The 23,036-nt window shown below is 36.4% G+C and overlaps 1 protein-coding gene across 1 annotated transcript in view; it reads right to left on the bottom strand.

Moving 5' to 3' along the window:
- Window positions 1-15,932, bottom strand: part of Shark (SH2 ankyrin repeat kinase) — a 130,498-nt gene extending 114,566 nt beyond the window's left edge. The window contains exon 1 of the mRNA XM_089098685.1: window positions 15,819-15,932. The gene's annotated coding sequence lies outside the window, so the exon portion shown is untranslated. The remainder of the gene's footprint in view (window positions 1-15,818) is intronic.
- Between the last annotated feature and the right edge of the window lie 7,104 nt (window positions 15,933-23,036).

Below are 23,036 nucleotides of genomic sequence, written 5' to 3'. Positions count from 1 at the left end.
AAGTGATTCATTATTGTGCAGGATATCTGGGACTGTGCGTCTGCTGCTACATTTTTGAGTGGCATAACGCCAGAAAGATTTATGATTATCCTTAACATCCTCAGCCAATTTTTCCTCAAACCTTCTCTTCAACTCCTTTATTTGGTTGGTTGTCTGATTATGAAAAGTTTTGAAGACTTGATAATTGTCTGTGGTCTTCTTTTTTCTACAGCAATTCCATGCTCAGTGGTTTCTGTTGATTAGCTTGCTTACTCTAGCAGTTAAAAAAGGTAAACTTTTCGCCTGTTTTACCAGAAAAAATTCTGGTGCAAGACTTTTCAACATGCAGAATTTCCGTTTTTACATTTGACAAATTCTCACCAATATCATTAGTAATGAACTTTTTCCAGCTGACATTGGCAAGTTTTTCAGAGAATAGTTTGCAGTTTACATATTTTTGCTGCTTAGAAGAAGGTTGCTTGGTAGGCATATATAACTCCAAAATAGTTACTACATTGTTGCTATTACCAACAGGTGTGATTATTATATTCTTAATAAGAAGGTCAGAGTTACTGACAATAACAAGATCAAGAGTGTTGGAGACTTGACCTTCCCTGAAACGAGTTGGTTGTGAGATTGTTTGACAGAGGGAATTATAAGAGAGGGCAGACCAAAAAAGGAAACTCTCTATTACAAAAACCAGTTCCCTCAATCCATTGGATTTCAGGAAGGTTAAAGTTCCCCAAAAGGACAAGATCATAGCTGGCAAAATTGGACATCATGTGAAATAACATGGCAGCCAAATTATATTCAGAGTCCAAAACACAGGGAGCATATCAGGCTTCTATAAACAACACCCACTACAATTGAGATTGTTTGATTGTGCATTTTTATCCACACAGACTCAATTTCATCAGTAGTTAGAGACTTAAACTATATGAGACTAACCTTTAGTTCATTTCTTATTTAGTTCATCTCTTCAGAGAGCTTATTAGGGAGGCTATCAACATTGGAGCTAAGGAACTTCATTCCTATTGAGGTAGGAATCTGAGAGGATGCAGGAACCAAATGACTGGTAAGGTTGTTAGACACAGCACTATGAAACGACAAAGAAGAAACAACAGGTGAGCAAGTTGTTGCAGAGGAAATAAGAGAAATGTCAGCATCAGACAGGGAACACAACAACAACAGCAACCTTATAAGAAAATTAAAATATATTTTCTTGTGAATTATTATCGCTTCTAATCAGCAGTTGTACCAAACCAATCCTGCTCAACTGATACCCAGGGCTATGCTTTGGTGTTTCTCCTCCCCATAGTATAGTGCAGACGGTTTGATATCATTCTATTTTCCCTTCTTGTTTTAGTTTTGTTTTTTTGTTGTTTTTTTGTTTAAAGCTTTTTCCAATAGGAAATGTTTAGAAGTCCTCCAAAAAACAAAGTCCCCCCAGATCCCAAATCAAATTCCAGTGAAAGTGCCATAGTGAAAGATACCCATCTTGGCTGGTCAAGCACACTATCTCAAAATTCAAATGATAGCTCCAATTCAGAGAATAGGACAATGATAAGTGTAGGGGCTAATGTAACCATAAATGATGATAATGGGTTTCAAGAGGTCCTCTCTAGAAGCTCTAAAAAAAGGAGAAAAATATCCCCAATCAAACGCAATTCCCCTCTACCCGCCCAAGATCCTTCCTCTAAAACCTTAGGAATTTACCTTAAAACTACTCCTTCTACCCCCTTTGAAATAAAAATGATAACTGCAATAAGAATTGCAATTTTTAAATTACTAAAATCAATGTTCTCTCTTAATATTAACCATGATGGATCTCTGCTAATAGCTGTAGAAGATCAGAAATCAGCAGATACAATAATTAACCTAAAATCCCTTCTGAATACCCCAATTATTGCATCTAATTGGAACCCAAAACAATCACCAACAAAAATAGTAGTTTATAATGTTCCCCCAGAGATATCCACTCAGGAGTTAAAAGAAGGGCTCTCAGATAGGGCTGAAAACACAATCCCAGTTGAGGATGTTACCCAACTTGGCAAACCTAACTCTAATGGCCTAAAAACTAGTAGATCCTTCTTATACACACTAAAGGAAAAAATTAATATCCCAGAAAAATTATTCCTATTTGGGCAAATCAAACCACACAAGGAATACAAACCTAAGCCTATCCAGGGTCAGAAGTGTCTCAAACTGGGACACACAACAAACAAATGCAATGAAATTTTCCGAGAGTGTAGTAATTGTAAAGCCTTCCATCATAAAGAGCTGACAACTTGCAACAACACTCAGCCTACATGCATCAATTGCAAAGGCCCACATGAATCTACAAATAAATCATTATGCCCTGCATACAAGAAAAGAGCTCAAACACTCCAAATATCAACAGAGAAGGCCATCAAATACCCCTTTGCAGCAATGGAAGCAAATGCTGCCCAACAATAACAAATAAAGCCTGTAATGAAACCAAACAAAACCCCCCCGTCACATGCCCCCAATGCATCAAGCACCCCATATAAAACACCATCTTCTAAGCCCCCTAGCTCGAATCCCTATCAGAAGGAATCGCCAACAAGCCTCCTTGTCCGGTGAGATGAGGTCAGCCTGGCCCCCCCTCCCAAGAAGAAACAAACCAGAAACACTACCAGGAATCAATCCCTTAACCGACAAACAGAATGCACAACCAAAAATGCAACTGTAATGCAGTTCAGGCCATGAACATACATCAACTACAGAAAACAAAAATCATTGCAGAATTGGCAAAATCTACATCCCAGATGATATGCTCATTCAAGCAAAAAAAGATCTTGCTTTACTTTTAACAAAGCTGAACATTGATACACAGTCATATGAAGAATAAATCAACAACACAACATATATAAATACTCCAATGGAATGTAAGATCACACAGAAAATAAGCTAAATGAACTAATATCATATATGAATAATAACTCCATTAATATTGCTTGCCTCCAGGAAACTCATTTAACCCAAAATCAACAAATTAAGTCTCTGGGATATACTATCCTCAGAAAGGATAGATCTTCAGAGAGAAAAGGAGGTGGGGTAGCTTTATTAGTTAAAAATAATATAAAATTTTGTGGCATCAATTTTCCAGATTTTGCAAATTATGTTGACGTATGTGGTATCAGTGTTTGGCTGAATAATTTAAAAACCTACATAATAAGCTTTTATAACCCTAATGGCCAAACCACAGATGCCATGGATTTCTTTAATTATATAAATAACTCTAATATGTTAAAAAATATCATTATTTGTGGAGATTTCAATGCCCACAGCCTTTTGTGGGGGAATAAACCAGAAAATAAAGCTGGTAAATTCATTGAACATATGACTTCAAATAATATTGAATTAGCTCTTGCTACCCCTCCAAACCTGAATACATATTTTAACCCCAAAAGTGGCAGACTCTCCACAATTGACCTACAAATTGTGTCATTAAATATTTTGAATAAAATTTACATAAATAGAATTGATAGTCTATGTACTGACCACTTTGCTATAGTTTGCTCCCTAAATGAGCCTGCTGAAACTTTATCTCATACCAACATTGGTATGAGACTTTATCTCATACTCTCAACATTCAGATTTAGCCATTGCACCCACCAAGTAAAAAATAATCCAATTTCAACAAAATCAAAGCCAAGTTAATTCTAAACTGAATCTAAATGTACCAGAAATTCTAGATGGTAATCATATTTATTACCTCGGTTTCTCGTTTGACAAAAGCTTCTTAACCACCTCCACATTTCAAACACAATAATAAAATGCTCTAGAAAAATAAATATAATATAAAGACTTCTTTCCACACCCTGGGGCTGTAAGGAGAAAACCTTACTCCAGTTTTATAAATCACATATAAGACCCCATATTGACTATGGGCTCATTGTCTATGGTGCATGTGCAAAGACCCAGATGCAAAAAATTAAAACAACACAAAATGATATAATACGTCTCATATTTGGTCTTAGGAAACCCACAAGCACCAAGTTTCTGCTTATGGAGAGTAGATTAACAACAATAAGGGAGAGACGTAGCTTTCTCTTGCACCCACTTTCCCCCGATCCCCCCCATGGAATTGGTCAAGTCCAATAATAAATAATGAATTCTCAAAGTGGAATAAAGATTTAACCACCATTGCTTTTGTCCAGAAAAAATTTGCAGAACTTAATACAACTACCTATAAAAATCACTTCCAAATATTTGTTGATGGGTCAAAAAGGAATGAGAAAGTTGCAAGTGGTGTTTTCCTTCCTCACCTGAAAATTGCAATGGGCGAGAGATTATATAATAATTTATCTATAATGTCTGCTGAGTTAAATGCCATAATCATGGCATTAGAACACCTTAAGGAAAACCAACCTTTGATTGTAAATTCAAATAGCATTATCATATACTTCAACTCTCTATCAAGCCTTGAGTTGCTGGCCTCAGCTCCTCAATATAAATTGGACATTGAAACTTATCATTGTCTCAGTATTATTGATAATATTACTTCAAGTAGCATAAAAAGTTATTTTCAGTACCTTCCTAGCCACTCTGGCATAAGTGGTAATCATCAGGTTGATGAAATAGCAAAAAATGCTATAAATATTGACCAGCCAAGTGGGAGACCAATCCCAATTAGAGATATTTACCGATGGAGGCTATCAGATATTAATTTTAATAAGATTAATCCTATCCTTTCCCAATAACTATCTTTCTAAAATTTATCATAGAATTCGTTCTGGAACAAATGGACTAAGTTTCCTTGCATTCTCATATAAGCTTTCTAATTCAAGTTGTTAAATTCCCCTGTCCCCTCTTTGCAGGCATTGTAATATGAATAATGAAACAATTGACCATTGTCTATTTGAATGTAATATGCTGACGTCTGCACAACATACCTTGCTTTGTAAACTGTTAAAATACTTCAAACACCACAAAATCTCACTATCAGCCAAGAGCTTATCCAACTATACCTGCACACAGAGCACAGAAATCGATATCTATCATATTATATTCGAACTCCTTGAGTCAAAAGATCTACTGAAAGATATATGAGAATATCTAAAAAATAAGAGACAACCAGGACAGTAGCTCTGTAGCCCACAGAGTGAAGCAAAAAGAAGAGGGCTAAATAGTACCAACTGAATAGCCCGCCTGCAGTGAATTAGAAGAAGACTAGAGAGTTGAAAGACAAAATCCGGTGATACAAGTCCATAAACATTTAAACAATTAACAGAGGTAGAAGGAGGCATAGACATTAGTGGGACATTGGAGCAGTCAGGGGGATTGCTCCGACTGGCGAGTTTTTTTTTAATGATGGCACCCTTACAAATTATCAAATTTGCCTCTCCATTAGCTTTTCTGTGTTTCAACTCCTCAACTAGAGCTCTGTGCTTTATTTGATCTTCCTTTGGACTATCACCATAGAAACTGATTGGTCTTTCTGTTTCAAAGGACGTCTGTATTATTTGCTTTCTAAATCCAGTTGATGGCACAGAGAAAAGGAGAGGAGGGGGGGCTAACAGAGGGTCGATGGCTATTTGAAAGTCTTTTTACTTTGGGTGGGGGGCACTAATGTAAACTCCATAAGTGTGTAACAGATAATTATACAAAAAACTGCATCATCAGTCTGGGTCAGGATTCCATATGCAACAATATTCAAATGTCTTTCAAAACACTGGTGTTCTGAATGTGCTATCTGACAAACATCAGTTTAAGTTAATTGGGCTACAAGAAGTTGAGACAATTGAGAAGACACTGTAGAAGCCACTAGGTCCTGAACAGTTGAAACAGAGCAAACTGATTATAGTGAATTTTCAAAGTGTAATGCCCTATTGGCAATATTACTAACCTGAGCAGAAAAGTCACATTTAATGTCAGTTCTCAATTGGGAAAGTATTTGGATCAACTGACTAGTGGTGGCAAACTCCATTTTGAGATTTTCCCTAAAATATTTCAAGGAATTATCCATAACACAAGCTAGCTTTGCTATCATAGCCTGCACACTAAAGAGGGAGGGTTAACTTTGCAGGCTGGACATGACCAGGAACAAGTAAGTGATTGCATCATCTTGCTTAATAATTTATATTCTCCAAGGGACATGTCCAGACAATCACCACACATCCACTTCTCACAAATGCCACATTCTATGGCAGAGGCCCCCACGTCCAATTCTGTAGATCAGGCAGCACACCTATCATGGCCTTTAACTGGGTTTATGTGTTTTTGCTTAGCCTTGCTGGACATAATGTATTTAACTAAATAAGGAAATTAAACTAAATAAGTCCAGGCTAGGTGCTAGGATACTACCTAGTGCTAGGTTAATAAGCAGAAATGTCACATTTGATGTCAGTTCTCAGTAGGGAAAGTGTTTGGGTCAACTGACTAGTGGTGGCTAACTTCACCTTGAGATCTTCCCTGAAATATTTCAAGGAATTATCCATAAGAGAGCTAGCTTTGCTATCATAACCTGCTCACAAAAGGGGGAGGGATAACTTTGCAGGCTGCAGGCTAGACATGACCAGGAACAAGCAAGTGATTGGTGGTTAATTCTGATAACAAACAAGACTCTAGCCTGCTAAATAGACAGTGGATCCTAGTAGTGGATCACTCTTCTTAGAGGGACAAGTGGCGTCTAGCCATATGAGAGTGAGCAATAACAGATCTGTGATACCCTTAGATGTCCTGGGCTGCACACGTGCTACATTGGAAGAATCAGCGCATCCTCCCTGTCTGAGAGGACTGGGTAACTGCTGAACAGCACACCTATCATTCCTTTAACTGGGTTTATGTGTTTTTACTTAGCCTTGCTGGAAATAATGTATTCAATTAAATCAGGAAATTAAGCTAAACAAGTCCAGGCTATGTGCTGGGCTACAACCTAGTGCTAGGCTAATAGGCTAGTACCTAAAAAAAAAATCTATAATCTACAAAATATACTTCTCTGCAACAACTTCTCAAGCTGTCACTAAATCAGAAACTTGAAATTTAGGCAAATGCTTCTTAAGAGTTAAGGCAGGTGCATGGCTCATTAAATGATCATATAACTTAATATCAAATGATATAACTTAATGTGTAAATAGAGCACTTGGCCATACCAAAAAACAGTGATTTTTGTAATGTTTAATTTTTAGCCTCTAGGCAAATACTTCATCACAATCATCCCATTTACTGAAAGTTTCAACAGTGTTAGTTTTAGTTCAATGTTTTTGGAGGCACTGGTAAATAAAAAAAATGTAATTGTCTATTGGTTCTACTAATTGGAATTTTGAAATGTTATCAGTAAAGTACTATTCAAACTTTAGTATACAGAGTGGGGGGGGATATCATCCAAATCAGCAGTACTTAGGCCTTATCAACTGAGAAACCAGGTTGCATGTTTATAATGTGGATTGCAAAATATACTGTCCTACTGAGAATCAGGATGGCAAGTTCATAATATAAATTGCACATTTAAAAACCTTGCAGCAAACAAGATTGTTGTTTGGGATTATAAGGTTATATCTTTTGCTGTTTCAAAATTGACAGTTAAACAGCCCACAGTTTTACTAACTTCTTTGTTGATGGATATAAACTATTTATAAACTTAAATGACCCATGGCGCAGAAGAGGAGTAGCAGTCTATGTTAGAGGAGATTTGTGAGTGAATGTGACTATTCCTAAAAACATCTACAAACAATAGATTGACTCAGTGTGGTTAACTTATTTGTTTTTTTTAATAATCAAAACAGAGCTGCTGTTATTCTTCAAAATAAAACTAGATAGATATGTTTACTGCAACAGAAAAATGATGAAATTCAGCAGTATTAAGGCCTTATCCACTGAGAAACCAGATTGCAAATCCATATTGTGGATTGTAAAATATGCTGTTACACTGACAACCAGGATTGTGAGTTCACAATCTAGACGGTCAATTTGAAAATGTTGCAGCAAAGCAAGATTGTGGTCTAGGATTAGAAATTTATACTTTTTTTTTACTATTTCAAAATTGGCCAGTCTTATTGAATCTTGTGCCAATGTTCACGGATATGAAAAATGCTTGAGCTTAAAAAACCCATGTTATGAAGAAGAGTAGTTGTCTCTGTTAGAGAAGATTTATAGATGAGTTTGATTATTCCTAAGAACATTTGTGTGCCATACCTTAACTCAGTGTGATTATCTATTACTGTGGATAATACTTTACTTTTACATGAAATCCAGGTACATGAGATATAGGCTACTGAATCCTGAATGGTCTACTTTTCACAAAGAGGCAGGCTAATAGAGTATGCACAACTTATAAGAGTGGGAAACTGGAACTAGTCTTGAACAAAAATTATAAATGACATCTAGCATTTCATGAAACTTGGCATTTTTTTCAAGCTTGTTTTTTGAGATTAGACATTTATTATTACCCTAATTAAATTAATTATTCTTGCTATTACACTGGAAAAAATGCCAAGTTTTGCCAGACACTATATAGTATTGATAGTTTGTTTGTTATTGTTTGTTTTTTTTTTGTTGACATGAGTGCCAGTTCCCCCTTTTATAAGCTTACCATATGAGAGTAATTCCTGGTGTAAGTTCCTGTCCACCTACCAAAGACTATCTATTAGTTCAGAGAAACTATTGCAGATGTTGCTAATTTATATCTACCAGACTCCAGAGGCTCAAAATACCATCTCTCAAATACCGACGTAAGCGAGGAGATGTATTGATGACATTCAAATTGATCTGCAACCACGATATCATCCATGACTTATTCCAGTTAGATAGTTCGTCAAGAACAAGAGGGCACCCCTAAAGCTCTACCGGAAATGCGCTAATACCAGGCTGTGAAACAAATTTTTCTCCAACCGTGTGGTTGGATTATGGAATTCCCTTAGCCAGAATGCAGTCATGTCCCCTAATACTGAAGCCTTCAAGTCAGCTGTTGACAGAGATTGGTGCAGCAAGCCATGGCGCACAGTTTGGGATGCGCCCGATGAGCTGAGCCACCATCATCATTGACCGGCGTCTACAGGATTCGTCCTTATCGCTGGCTAGTGCAATTTAAGGTAATTTTAAGGTAAGGTAATATCTAATTATTGCCTTTTTATGCTTTATTGTTGCCATCTTTCTAAAATAAGTGACATCAAAGCTAAAGTAACTGTTTTCAGGCTAAAGTAAGAAAGATCATATAATATAAGAGCTAGAGTAATAGAGTATATTTCAGCCATTTTAAGTAGTATGCTAGTAATACTAGCCTAATCAAATTAACAATGCTTCTTGACTACTAAGGTCACTGCATTGACCCTTCAGTATATTCTAAGGCCAAACCCACTGTACTATTACAAAACATTCTAGCTATTTATTTTATTTTGAAACTTTTGATTTGAAATGCACAAAGCATTTTGAGCTACAAGTTTTAACCCTTTACTTGGCTCTAGAACCAACTTTGTGAAACTCATGATTCACAACTGGAGCCAGCTGAGTTTGAAAACACAGCTAAAGCTAATTTGGTTCCCCAGGTTTTTGTGCCAAAATTCCATTTAGTCTAGTTTGTTTCCCTGAAAATCCCAAGCTTTTAAGACCCGTTCTTAAATCTATAAAGTCAAGAATGGAAGTGTTGTGTTCAATGAGAGACATTTGTTTAAATCAGTTTATTGAGACAATGAGAGCATTACAGGCGGCACAAGCATATCATAACAAAGGTAAGCATACAACATCTTCCTTCACATACAAAATAAAAAAAAAACAAATAACAAAACAAAAAAAACTCTTCTGAAGCATCATAATCACTATCGTAAATAACCATAGTTCCATTTAGTTATTCACAGATCGAAAATCTGTCTTGGTTTTATGGGCCTTCCATATCTTGACACGCGTGGCCCAAATAGAGTCCCGTTCGTATTAGAACGAACGAGTAATAAGTCCTATCGTACTGTTCACTGGAACCGGATTCGGAGTTGCAAATGGTGTGGCTGGAACATCAGCATTTTCATCAACTCTAAACCTTGATGGAGTAGCAATAGTCGGACTGGTAGCGTCTAGTTTTTCAGGGGACTCTGTACCCTCAAGTAATGGACCCGGCGCAATGGACTGGCTTTCATCTGAGTCTACAAATTCGTGTGGAATGTTAAGTTCGGTGTCCCCTGGCGCAGTGAATCTAGGCTTCAAATGCACGCGGTTTCGTCTGTAAGTATTTCCATTTTCTGTTTGTACTAGGTAAGATCTTGGCTCTGGCATTGACAGAACTATCCCCTTCTTCCAATGCTTATCTTCTTTTGACAGTTTCATCCAAACTGTTTTGTTTGGACTCAGCATAGCTAAGTCTTTCGCATGCCGGTCATAGTAGGTTTTCTGCCTACACTGGTTTCTTTCATGAACCCTGATGATCTCTTTTCTAGGTATTACCTTGGGACAAAACTGGATAGTTGGTAGAATCGACCTCGGAGTCCTGCTCATGAGCAGTTGAGCCGGTGATGCAGATCCACTGATTGAAGTACTCCTGGACTCAAGGAGACCAAGATAAGGATCCGAATTGGAGTCAACTGCTTTCTGCATGATTCTATTTGCAATGTCTACTGCCTTTTCTTTATGTCCATTCGATTTTGGGAAGTTCGAGCTTGATGTACAGAGCTGGATGTCGTACAGTTGCAGAAAACTAAGGAACTCACTGGATGAGAACTGTGGCCCATTGTCTGACCGAATCTTCAACGGTATGCCATATCTAGCAAAATGTGACTTGAGTTTGGTGATGATTTCCGACGAAGTTGTGCAGTTCAACTTGTCAATCTCGATGAACCGGCTATAGTAGTCACTGGTAATGAGGTAGTTTCTGCCCTCCAATTGACAAAGGTCTACACTGATAGCTTCCCATAGGCCTTGGGGTAGTGGAGTAGAAAGCAAAGACTCTCTGGGGTTGTTTGGTGCATATTTCCCACACGATTCGCAGCTCTTTACAAACTCTTCTATTTCATGGTTCATTCCAGGCCAGAAAACCACAGTTCGGGCTCTCTGTTTGGTTTTTTCCATGCCAATGTGGGATGCATGCAGTTGCTGGAGAATGTTTGGCTGGATGGCTAAAGGAATGACAATTCGGTCAGCCTTCAAGATGATGCCATCAACAACCGCTAGCTCTTCTCTGAAATTCCAGTATGGGATAACAGGTCTTGGACAAGACTTCCTGATAACAGGCCACCCTTCCTGGATCACTTTGATGAGGGTTTGCATGACTGGATCTCGCTGATTTTCTTTTCGGATTTGCTCCATTTTTGTATCACTAACAGGTATGTGCTTAACAAACGAGTTTACATGAAATTCAATCTCATTTTGAAAATCGTCGCTTTCTTCAGATGTGTGCAGTCTTGACAGGGCATCAGCTACTGGGATATCTTTGCCTCTAATGTAGTGAACCTCCAAATTGTACGGCTGTATCTGAAGCATCATCCTTTGCAGCCTTGGTGGTGCCTGAGACAAAGGCTTTGACAGAATGGTTTCCAAAGGCTTGTGATCTGTGTACAGCTTGACTTTTCGGCCATAAATGTATTGGTGAAATTTCCGACAGCCTAACATGATTGCATACAGCTCCTTCTCGATCTGTGAGTAGCGCTGTTCTGTCTCATTCAATGCTTTTGAGGCAAATGCTACAATCTGTCCGTGAGTTAAAAGCTCTGCCCCAAGGCCATGTTTTGACGCATCTGTTTTCAACTCTACTTCCTTACTTTGAGCATCGAATGCAGCTAGGTTCTGACAAATAGAAACCTTGATCTTCTCCATCTCTGATTTGTGAGCATCTGTCCACTGGAATGTATCCTGCTTTCCTAACTCTCTTAATGAGTGGTTCAAAGTCAAAAGATTTGGAATGTAACAAGATAGGAAATTGACCATTCCTAAAAACGTCATGAGCTCCTCCTTGCTTGTAGGACATGGCATTTCCTTTATAGCCTGAACATTCCTTGGATCCGGCTTTATGCCTTCAGCTGTGATGACATGGCCAAAATAAGGGATACTGTGAGCATCAAATATACATTTCTCCGGGTTGAATTTCACTCCTTCCTTTCTGGCCCTCTCTAGCACGCATAAAAGGTTTCTATCATGCTCGTCATCTTTACCAGATACTATTATGTCATCCACAATCACACCTAGACCTTCTAGATTGTTGAACGTTTCCTCCATTTTCTGTTGGAATATGTCCTGAGCACACACAATCCCAAAAGGCATTCTCATGTATCAATATCTTCCAAAGGGTGTATTGAAAGTTGTCATCAATGACGATGGTTCTGACAGTTTGAGCATCCAATACCCAGACTTGGCATCTAGCTTAGTAAACCTGTTGTGACCATGAAGCCACTTCTGACACCATGTTGTGTTCAATGAGAGACATTTGTTTAAATCAGTTTATTGAAGCCAACCGACCTGCAACACAAAACAACAAGCGTAAGCACATAGCAAGCAATACAATGAGAGCGTTACAGGCGGCACAAGCATATCATAACAAAGGTAAGCATACAACAGGAAGTACTAAGCATTTTTTGGCAAAATTCTACTTTAGCTACTTTTGACTATCTTGGAAAGGAGTTAGGTTAGGAAAATTAAACTTTCAGGGATGGGTCTACAGGCTAAAGTATGTCCTGGGAAGGTATTTTGAAGTACCTACCTCCACTTCTTCTCCATCTAGAGCATCCTGACATTTGATGAGCTTTAAAAATCTGTGTGTTATAAAAGTAAAGCCTTGCAAAATAGATCTTCTGCCTAAATGAAATAGGCCTAACAAAATTCTTTTCAGCCTCACAACTTTGCTCAATCCCAATTTATAAGATTTTAAAGATATGCATATAAATTTCCTAAATTTTGAAAAAAAATTGATATGGCTTAAAATTCTACTCAAATAACAGGAATTGCATTTTTGGAACTAAGGCCAGAGAAAAAGAAACTGAAAAATGAAAATTAAGGTAAAATGTTGTTATATCAAAATTTCAATAGGTTATGTCATGTAGGCAAATTACAGGACCTTCTAGAGGGAGAATGAGTGGAGGTAAGGCTAAAATTCTACTTTAGCTACTTTTGGCTATCTTGGAAAGGGGTTAGGTTAGGAAAATGAAACTTTCAGGGATGGGTCTACAGGCTAAAGTGTATCCTTGGAAGGTATTTCGAAGTACCTACCTCCACAACTTCTCTCTCCAGAGGGTTCTGAAATTTGCCTACATGACAGGTTGAACCTGTTGAAATTTTGACAAAACAACATTTTACCTAATTTTCATTTATCAGTTTCTTTTTCTCTGGCTTTTGTTCTAAAATGTAATTCCTGTTATTTGAGTAGAATTTGAAGACATATCAATGTTGTTGTTTTTTTCAAAATTTAGGAAATATATTTGCATATCTTTAAAACCCTATAAATAGGGATTAAGCAAAGTTGTGAAGCTGAAAACAATTTTGTTATATTTCATTTAAGCAGAAGATCTATTTTGCAAGGTTTCTATAACACACAGATTTTTAAAAGTCAGGGCCCTCTAGAAGGAGAAGGAGTGGAGGTAGGTACTTCAAAACACCTTTGTGGGACATACTTTAGCTTGCAGACCCATCCCTGAAAGTTTTGTTTTCCTAACCTAACCCCTTTCCAAGACAGCAAAAAGTAGCTAAAGGAGAATTTTACTGGGGTAAGTACTTCAAAATACCTTCCTGGGACATACTTTGATAAATTTTTTGAAAGTTCATATTATTGACTTACAAATAAAGTAAACATACCACTCAATGCCTTTTTTTATGCTCTTTCCAAATATAACAATCATTTTTGTCAGAAATGAATTTTACTCCCACCCCTATATATACCAATTCAGGGTATATATTTGCACATTAGGGGAAGGGGGGTAAATTTTATTTCTGATATAAATGGGAGGTAAATTTAAAATTTACCCCCACTCCCCCCCAATGTGCAAATATATACCCTGAATTGGAATAGATAGCGGTGGGGGTAAAATTCATTCCCAATAAAAATAATCATTATATTTGGAAAGAGCATAAAAAAGGCATCAAGTGGTATGTTTACTTTATGGTAATTTTTTTTTATTCATATTATTGACTTACAAATAAAGTAAACATACCACTTGATGCCTTTTTTTTATACTCTTTCCAAATATAATAATCATTTTTGTTGGAAATGAAATTTACTGCTGCCCCTATATATACCAATTCAGGGTTATATATTTGCACATTTGGGGGGTGGGGATAAATTTTATTTCTGATGTAAATGAGAGGTAAGTCTAAACTTTCCCCCCACCCCCCTAATATGCAAATATATACCCTTAATTGGTATATATAGGGGTGGGGGGTAAAATTCATTTCTGACAAAAATAATTGTTATATTTGAAAGAGCATAAAAAAGGCATCAAGTGGTGTATTTACTTTATTCATAAGTCAATAATATGAATAACAAAAAATTTGGTAAATATTTACCAACTCATATTATTGAGTTACAACTAAAGTGTATATACCACTTGATGCCCTTTTTTTATGCTCTTTATAAATATAATAATCATTTTTGTTGGAAATGAATTTTAGCCCCCACCTCTATATATACCACTTCAGGGTATATATTTGCACATTAGGGGGGTGGGGTAATTTTATTTCTGATTTAAATAAGAGGTAAGTTTAAACTTTCTCCTCACCCCTCTAATGTGCAAATATATACCCTGAATTGGTATATATAGGAGTGGGGGCTAAAATTCATTTCCAACAAAAATGATTATAATATTTGTAAAGAGCATAAAAAAGGCATCAAGTGGTATATTCACTTTAGTCATTACTCAATAATATGATTTGGTAAATATTTACCCAAAATTTACTTACTTTATTTGTAAGTCAATAATATGAACTGCCAAAAATTTACCCATAGGCTACTTTAGCCTGTAGACCCATCCCTAAAAGTTTCATTTTCCTAACCTAACCCCTTTCTAAGATAGCTTAGTCAAAAGTAGCTAAAATAGAATTTTACCCTTTTTTCAATTGGTTTATCATTAGGCAAATTTTTGTCGTCATATCATTCAATAATCATAATAATCATTTTGTCGGAAACAAATTTTACCCCCACCCCTACTTATACCAATTTAGGGTAGGCTATATATTTGCCCATTAGGGGGTGGGGGTGAATTTTATTTTTGATGTAAATGAGAGGCAAGATTAAACTGGTAAAGTTCTACCAAATCATATTATTGAGTTAGGACAAAAGTGAATACATCATTTGATACCTTTTTTTATGCTGATTACGAATATAATAATCATTTCTATCAGAAATGAATTTCAGCCCCCCCCCCCCGCCTATATATGCCAATTCAGGGTTAGGTTAGGTAGCCTATATATAGGGGGTGGGCTGAAATTCATTTCTGATAGAAATGATTATTATATTTGATATCAGCATAAAAAAAAGGCATCGAATGGTGTATTCACTTTATTTCTAACTCAAAAATATGATTTGGTAGAACTTTACCTAAACTTTCCCCCACCCCCTAATTAAACTTCCCCTCCCCATATATATCAGGGTGGGGGCTAAAATTCCTTTCTGACAAAAATGATTATTATATTTGTAAATAGGCCTAGCATAAAAAAGGCATTGAGCAGTATATTCACTTTATTTGTAAGTCAGTAATATGATTTGGTAAAAATGTACCTATCATTAATTTGTCTGAAGGTCACAACATGAAAGCCTAGGCTAGGCTGCAGGGGTAAATCCTTAGATTGACCCCATTCAAAATAAAGACAGATAGCCTATCCCTACTTCAAACCCAGGGGAGAAACATATGCATTTATATGATTATTTTTTTGTTTATTAATTTGATCTTATTTGGACAAACTAGTCTAACCTGGTCTAGGCTATGTTTCCTTGTCAATTTCTAAGTTTTCCTCAGGCAGTTTAGGTTTTGCTGATTATTGGGCAGGGTTGCCACTCGGCCGGTTTTTTGGTGCCACTTTGGGTGGCAAAATAGTGTCAATTTTGTGTAAAAAGTGTCATTTTCCAACAATTTGCCGCTTGCGACGCTTCGCGTCGCTTGCGCTCATATTAACAAACTTTTAAATTGATAATATTGGCCAATCCGCTTGGGATCATCCCCGCGTGGTTTCCCGCATCTTTAACTTCTCCAACATGAAATGTCGGATCTAATACCATCTATCAACTATAAAAAAGAAATTTTGATTTTACTTAGTCAGTGCTGATTTCCGGCTTTGCGCAGCACTTCACCTCTTGTCAACATTCCAGACCCCCTCACAAAAACCCGCTACAAGTAAGAAAAAAAGTGAAATTAGATTGTGATTTTGCTAATGATTGCATAGGATTAAAGATAATGGAAGTTTTGGTGTCAATTTTGTTTTTAGTATTAGGGTTATGTATGAATATTCATTTGTCCATTGCCAAGAGTTGAAAGAAAAATATGAAAAATATGAACGGAAATGTTAGAGCACATTTTTGCGTCACTGACCCAGTCACTGAAGAGGTCACTAGATATTCTTGTGGGACACCAGTGAGCTCAGTGGATGTTTTTGCGTTGCTGAGTCGTTGTGCAATGTCACCAGTGAGCTTTTCAGTCACTGGGCTTCAAGAGCTCCAGTCATGGAAATCGATGAAAAGACGCGTAAAGTTAAGCAGTCACTGGCCCAGTGACTGGTTAACATAGTAACAGCTATTAACATAGTGGCGCAAAAATACACTCTTAGCTTTTCTTGCCCTTTTCTTCTTTGAATTGTAGTCAACCCTCAACTAATAAAAAATAAAAATTGAATTCGGACCCACTCAAGAATTGCAAAGTGCTTGACTGACTTATCGTATATGAGCCTACAAATTATTGCAACAACACAAAATAGTTGAACTAAACAACTGAAAACAATTAAAGGCTTCTTCACCACATTACAGTTAAATGTCTATCTCTGTCCTCTCAATTGCCAAGTATTTCGTACCCAAAGATCATTGAATGATCTTCGCTTATTAGTGATAAGAATAAGAATATAAAAATTTCTCACAGACAGATAAAGACAAACACGTTTATGTTTTCACCGCACAGAATGATTCTTGAATCCAATAATTGCCGAGCGCGGAGTTAAGATAAGAATCTTATCTGACAGAAAAAGGATATCGATGCGTATCTACATTGACAGTTCTCCTTTCGGTTTTTTGTCTGAAAAATTCTTTTTTTGTAAAATAGTGCTACTTAGCAAAAGAAGTGCCACTTTTGCTAAAAAGTGTCCTAATAGTGTAAGGTGTCCCAAAAAGTGCCATTTAAAAAAAAAGTGTCAAACATGACACTAAAATGTAACCAGTGGCAACCCTGTTCTTGGGATATATCTATTTGGCTAAAGAATTAATAAATACGACAATAGATGGCGAAAAAACACTTTTAATCTATTGGTCCGCTCAGACGCATGGGAAGACCAATGAGAAAAACCACTTGATATGACATACTGTGTTGCCACTTATACCGTATTTTGCGGTAAAAAAAACCCCGCAATTTCGAGATAAATACCGCACTTTTTTCTAATTATACCGCATACCGAAATTATACCGTGAAATGACTTTGATCAGCGTATTTATACCACGAAATGACTTATCACTGAATATATACTAAGTAATGTCACCGTACGGGAAAAGGGACAAATGTTTGCTTTCCATTTCTAACGTTATATGGATGGATAGGGTACTGCGGAACTAACGAGAATTCGAACTAGTAATTAACGTGCTTCCAAGAGCAAATATTTCATTTAGAGCTTAATACTGTATTGAAATATAGGCTAATACTCATTTCCTGTACAACATACATTCCGGAATTTAGAAAACTATCTGTTGTTTATTTTCTAACTAATTTTTTATTGCATATTATTCATTCAAATCAAATGTGAATACAAAGTTGCAGAGGTACTGTCTAGAGGAAGCAGATTATAAACCACTTATTCCTTAATGTAGCCTAGGTTGAGTCATGGTTCAATTGGGCAGCCCATCTTTAACCTTTATTGTCAGGGTTAATCAAAATGCATTGCTTCGTCTTCTCAGACTCTGCCACTTGTTCATCGCTTTTTCATAAAACGAAAAGGAGACCACTATTGAAGCAAGGCTTGTCTCATTTCTTGTTGAACATGATGTACCCTATTCGGTCACTGACAACTTGCTGAAGTTCGTGAAAAGTATGCCATGGCCAGATTTACTGAGCCATGCTAGTCTGATTAGAATAAAAGCAAAAAACATTGCTCAACAGGCTCTGGCATTTCATTTTCATGAAAAGCTTTTTGTCAACCTAAAAACTAACCTTTTCTCAGTGGATCTTGACTAGACAGTAAATCAGTCTGTAGCCAAACAACTCTGTTTGTGTCAGTTTCTGCAATGTCATAATGGATTTACTGCTAGATTTACTTGCTCTGTTAGAGTGTAATAAACAGCTGCGTTGAAATATTTCTACTGAGTCATTGAAAATCGCACTAGTTATTCTGAATTGAAAGTTTTGTGGAAGCATAAATTGCAAGTAACTGAGAAATTGAAAATGTCTATTAGAAGTTTTTCATCAATATTTGACAAACAATAACGTAGTGTACTTTCAATAAAAGATTTCAATATGCGAGGCCTGGGGGGGGGTCTATTTTCGTGAGCACAGAAAATAAGAATTATGTTTTTCATTAGGCATAGCTGCCCTGGGCTAATACTGATTAGCCTTTTGAATATTTTTCTTGGCTTCTAGAACTCAATTTAGCCTACGTCTATGCATATGCTTTTCAAATAACTCATAATATTTTTTGGGCTTCAACAGCTGCGCTTAACCCTTTCTAAGTAAATCTTTTTTTTGCGATTCTACTGCATCCGCTATCCGTCAGTCGTTTGGGTCGTGTTAAGTTTTTTTTACCAAACACAGATAAAATACATTTGTACGCACCAAGTCTTTAAGCCAAGTGTATTTCGTTTCAAGCATCATCCTCTTTCGTGTTAGTTTTATACAAAGTATTATTTGTGTTGGTTAAAACTCATGGTTCTGGTAGAAAACTACCAAATATCGAAATTTTACAGGCTTAACAGTTGACATGCTGACCACTTTCAAAATTCCTTTCTTATTTTTGCTCGTTTACAAATGAAAAGCTGATGGGTATCATTGGGAAACTGGAAAAAATTTCTAGTCCCAAAGCCGGTCTTTACTATTGGAAAAACTGATCTGTTTCTCCATAGTATCGACCGGTTTTCAATGTTTTTCCGTGCCTCTGAAGTCTGAACGGGCTATAAGCTTGCTGATGGAAAATCTATGGGAAATAAGTGGTGCTTACGTTAACAACAGCAAATCCATAAATGGAAACAAACTTATAAAGAGACTAATTTGTTTACTGAAATTTATAAGGAAATATAACTTTCCTGGACTTAGATTATACTGATTATTTAAGTCCTGGATGAAAGTGTGAGCAAAACGAATAAATTTTTAGAGGTTTTGCGAGTTCAGGGTGCTAGATAGGTTTGAAAATTAATGTTAAGAAGACTAAGACACTAAGGTTATGAATAAGTGAGGATGAAAAGGTAACGTTGGGTAACGAAAATATTGATGAAGTGGACAGCTTCAATTACCTTGGTAGTATTATTAGTAAACACGGTGGGAGGAGTGAAGATGTTAAAAGTAGAATAGGTTAAGCTCAGAGATTTTTCACAGTTTAAAAAGTTTGGATGAATAGGAAGATAAGTCTTCAAACAAAGATTACAGCATTAGAAGCTACAGTGATGACAGTGGTCAAATATGGTTCTAGCTAGTTACCACTTGTCAATACAAATTCACTAAAAACAAGTGTTATTTTTTTTACAAGTGGTGAATGAAGCTTGTGACGTTCAAAATAGTGCATATTGAAAAAGTGAAACTTTCATAACTTAAGACTTCTGCACTAGTCTTCATCATTATTATCGAATTCTTTTTTTTACAAAAAAATCTTGAGTCTTCGTGGCTTTTTAGAAGTTTCATTGACTAGTTCATCCTCAGTGACCCCGATTCGTTCATGCGTATACCATGGCCAAACCGTTTAGTCATTCTTCGGTAAGTCTGACTCTTAAGTAGATCTTTAGCAACTTCAATGAAGAGAATTACTTTCCAGTCGTACAGGTAATGACTGGGATTGTTGCTAAAACCCAAAGTAATGCATTTACCACGGGCAAGAGGTAGGCATTAAAATGCTCGGAAGTCTAAATGGCATTCTTGGTTCTTTTATTTTTCTTCGTTCAAAAATTGTCGCCACAAAATGATCTCGCCATACACCTTTGAAGATTCAAGGTCGTAAAATTACGCTAGCTTGGCAACTGTAGAAGCATCTTGACTTAATTTCTTCTAGGTTCGTTCTTAACAGACACTGAAAAGGTGATAGTATGTTCTGGTGCGCTTCAAACTTTCGAGGTAGGCATTAAATGCTCTTAAGTCTAAATGGCATTCTTGGTTCTTTTATTTTTCTTCGTTCAAAAATTGTCACCACAAAATTATCTCACCATACACCTTTGAAGATTCAAGGTCGTAAAATTACGCTAGCTTGGCAACTGTAGAAGCATCTTGACTTAATTTTTTCTAGGTTTGTTCGTAACAGACACTGAAAAGGTGATAGTATGTTCTGGTGCGCTTCAAACTTTTGAGGTAGGCATTAAATGCTCTTAAGTCTAAATGGCATTCTTGGTTCTTTTATTTCTCTTCGTTCAAAAATTTTCGCCACAAAATGATCTCACCATACACCTTTGAAGATTCAAGGTCGTAAAATTACTCTAGCTTGGCAACTGTAGAAGCATCTTGACTTAATTTCTTCTAGGTTTGTTCTTAACAGACACTGAAAAGGTGATAGTATGTTCTGGTGCGCTTCAAACTTTTGAGGTAGGCATGAAATGCTCGGAAGTCTAAATGGCATTCTTGGTTCTTTTATTTTTCTTCGTCCAAAAATTTTCACCACAAAATGATCTCACCATACACCTTTGAAGATTCAAGGTCGTAAAATTACACTAGCTTGGCAACTGTAGAAGCATCTTGACTTAATTTCTTCTAGGTTTGTTCGTAACAGACACTGAAAAGGTGATAGTTTGTTCTGGTGCGCTTCAAACTTTTGAGTAAAAGCCTGAATAGTTTCCAAGGAAAGGAATAAATAGTGACTTCCTGACGCATTTCTCAACTGAAACGGTCGGTACGTTTTGTCTTGTGGTTTGCCACCGTTGTTCTTGGTCTCAAAACAGGAATCTCCAATTTTTTACAAAGGATATTTTTACTTAATTTTTAGATTTCTTAAAATTAAATGAAACTTTGACACCTGCCTCATTCGGGTCTCTTCTAACTTCTTTTTTACAGTTATTGTAGATATTACGGAGTCAAAAAAGTCAAGATTTTCTAATTGCAAGTGAGTAACTTTGTTATCGAAATAAAATATTGCTCCTACCACCTATTTCCGATCTTTGTTTCGTAAAAATATTCGGTTCATGTTCCACAATTCATTTCCCTTTTGCGATAAGCTGAAGTGGGCCACTCGCGGGTCACAGGTTGCCGACCGTTTGATATATATTAGACAAGGAATAAAATTAAAACGAACAAAACCCCCAATTAAGGAAGAAATTAAACCTAAAAAGATCAGAAAAACTTGTTCAATTGATAAAAAAAATTGTTCGACTGAAAATTAAATCGAATGCAGAATTAAAGTTTTGTTTACCTGTTAATTGTTCATACTTGTTCATACACGAACCCTCGAACAACAGAAAACACTTAAATAAACAATAACTTCTTCAATCACACTCGTAGATAAGGTGTAGTTGTAGAAATATGCCTCTTTTCATAAACTAAGATAAGTGTCGCAAGTAGATTTTCCCCTATAATCTGGAGTATTACTTGTTTTTTTGCCTTCGTTTTCTTACAGCACAATCCTTGCATATTTAAAAGCAATGTAAAAAACGGGAAACGCTAATTAGTCCCATATTTTAACAGTGAAACCATGTTTTTTTTTTACCACAATTAAACTTTTATCAATGATTTTTTTTTTCGTGAAGTTTGTTCTGTGTGAAGTTTGTTCTGAAGTTTGTTTTCGTGAAGTCGACTTGTTTGAGCAGTTTTCACTTTTTTCTTCTTATTCATCTTTTTAATTTGTTAATGAAGTCATGTGCTTAAAATATATATATTATACTGATAGTGAAGCATATACAATAACAATAATGATTTAATTGATGCCCGCTCATACGAAAAAAGTAAAAGCGGAGTAGTGCAAAAACGAAAAAGAAAACACGAACCCTCGAACAGCAGAAAACCCTTAAATACACAATAACTTCTTCAATCACACTCGTAGATAAGGTGTAGTTGTAGAAACTCGCACAGTGTTTCTAACGCCTTTTTCTTGGCACTTCGTTGAGATAATAACAGAAGGTCAATTGGGTCCACCATATTTTGTGTCTTCAGAACATAAGTATTTATCTCCCAAAGTGGATATCGAAGTAAAAACACGCGATATTTGCAGTATGCTGATCTTAGTTTAAATCTATCAGTTTAGGTAAACCTGTCCCATAAAGGCTTCAAATAGAAGAGGTGAGGGAGAGCCACTGCTGCGTAAAGCTTCATAAGGATTTTTCGGTTTAGGCTAAACTTGAGAGAAATAAACCTAATGTAATTAGATCAAATACTATTGGTAACTTTCTTGGCTACCAGTAAACGGGAATTTCCAATATCTTGACCGTTACGTTATTCCTAAATATTTCATAGACTTTCTCGGCGAAATCTTTGTTCGCCCAACCGTCACACAAGTATTTTCATTGTTTTTTTCTTTATTTGCTGTGGGACTAAATCCCAAAATCTCGGTCTTTTGTGGGTTGAATTGTAAGCCAATACTTTCATATCCAGTTATCAATCGGCCAAAATTCTCTTGTAAAGAGATTAGATTGCAGCTTAGCATCAGCAAATCATCCGCACACGAAAGAAGCCTATTGTCACAAAGGTACATACTAAATCCTCCCTTTATATTTTTTTGTTATCCCAGAAGTAAGGGTTAAAAAGGATAAGGCTTAAAACAGATCCCTGTCGGAGACCTCGAACGAGCTTAATTGAGTTACCCAGTTGATTTCCGGAGAG

The sequence above is a fragment of the Artemia sp. Qi Xiang Cuo genome, chromosome 13 (genome assembly GCF_049724085.1).
Source record: "Artemia sp. Qi Xiang Cuo chromosome 13, ASM4972408v1, whole genome shotgun sequence".
NCBI lineage: Eukaryota > Metazoa > Arthropoda > Branchiopoda > Anostraca > Artemiidae > Artemia > Artemia sp. Qi Xiang Cuo.
Note: the sequence above shows the minus strand (reverse complement) of the source record. Positions and strands in the feature narration are given on the sequence as shown.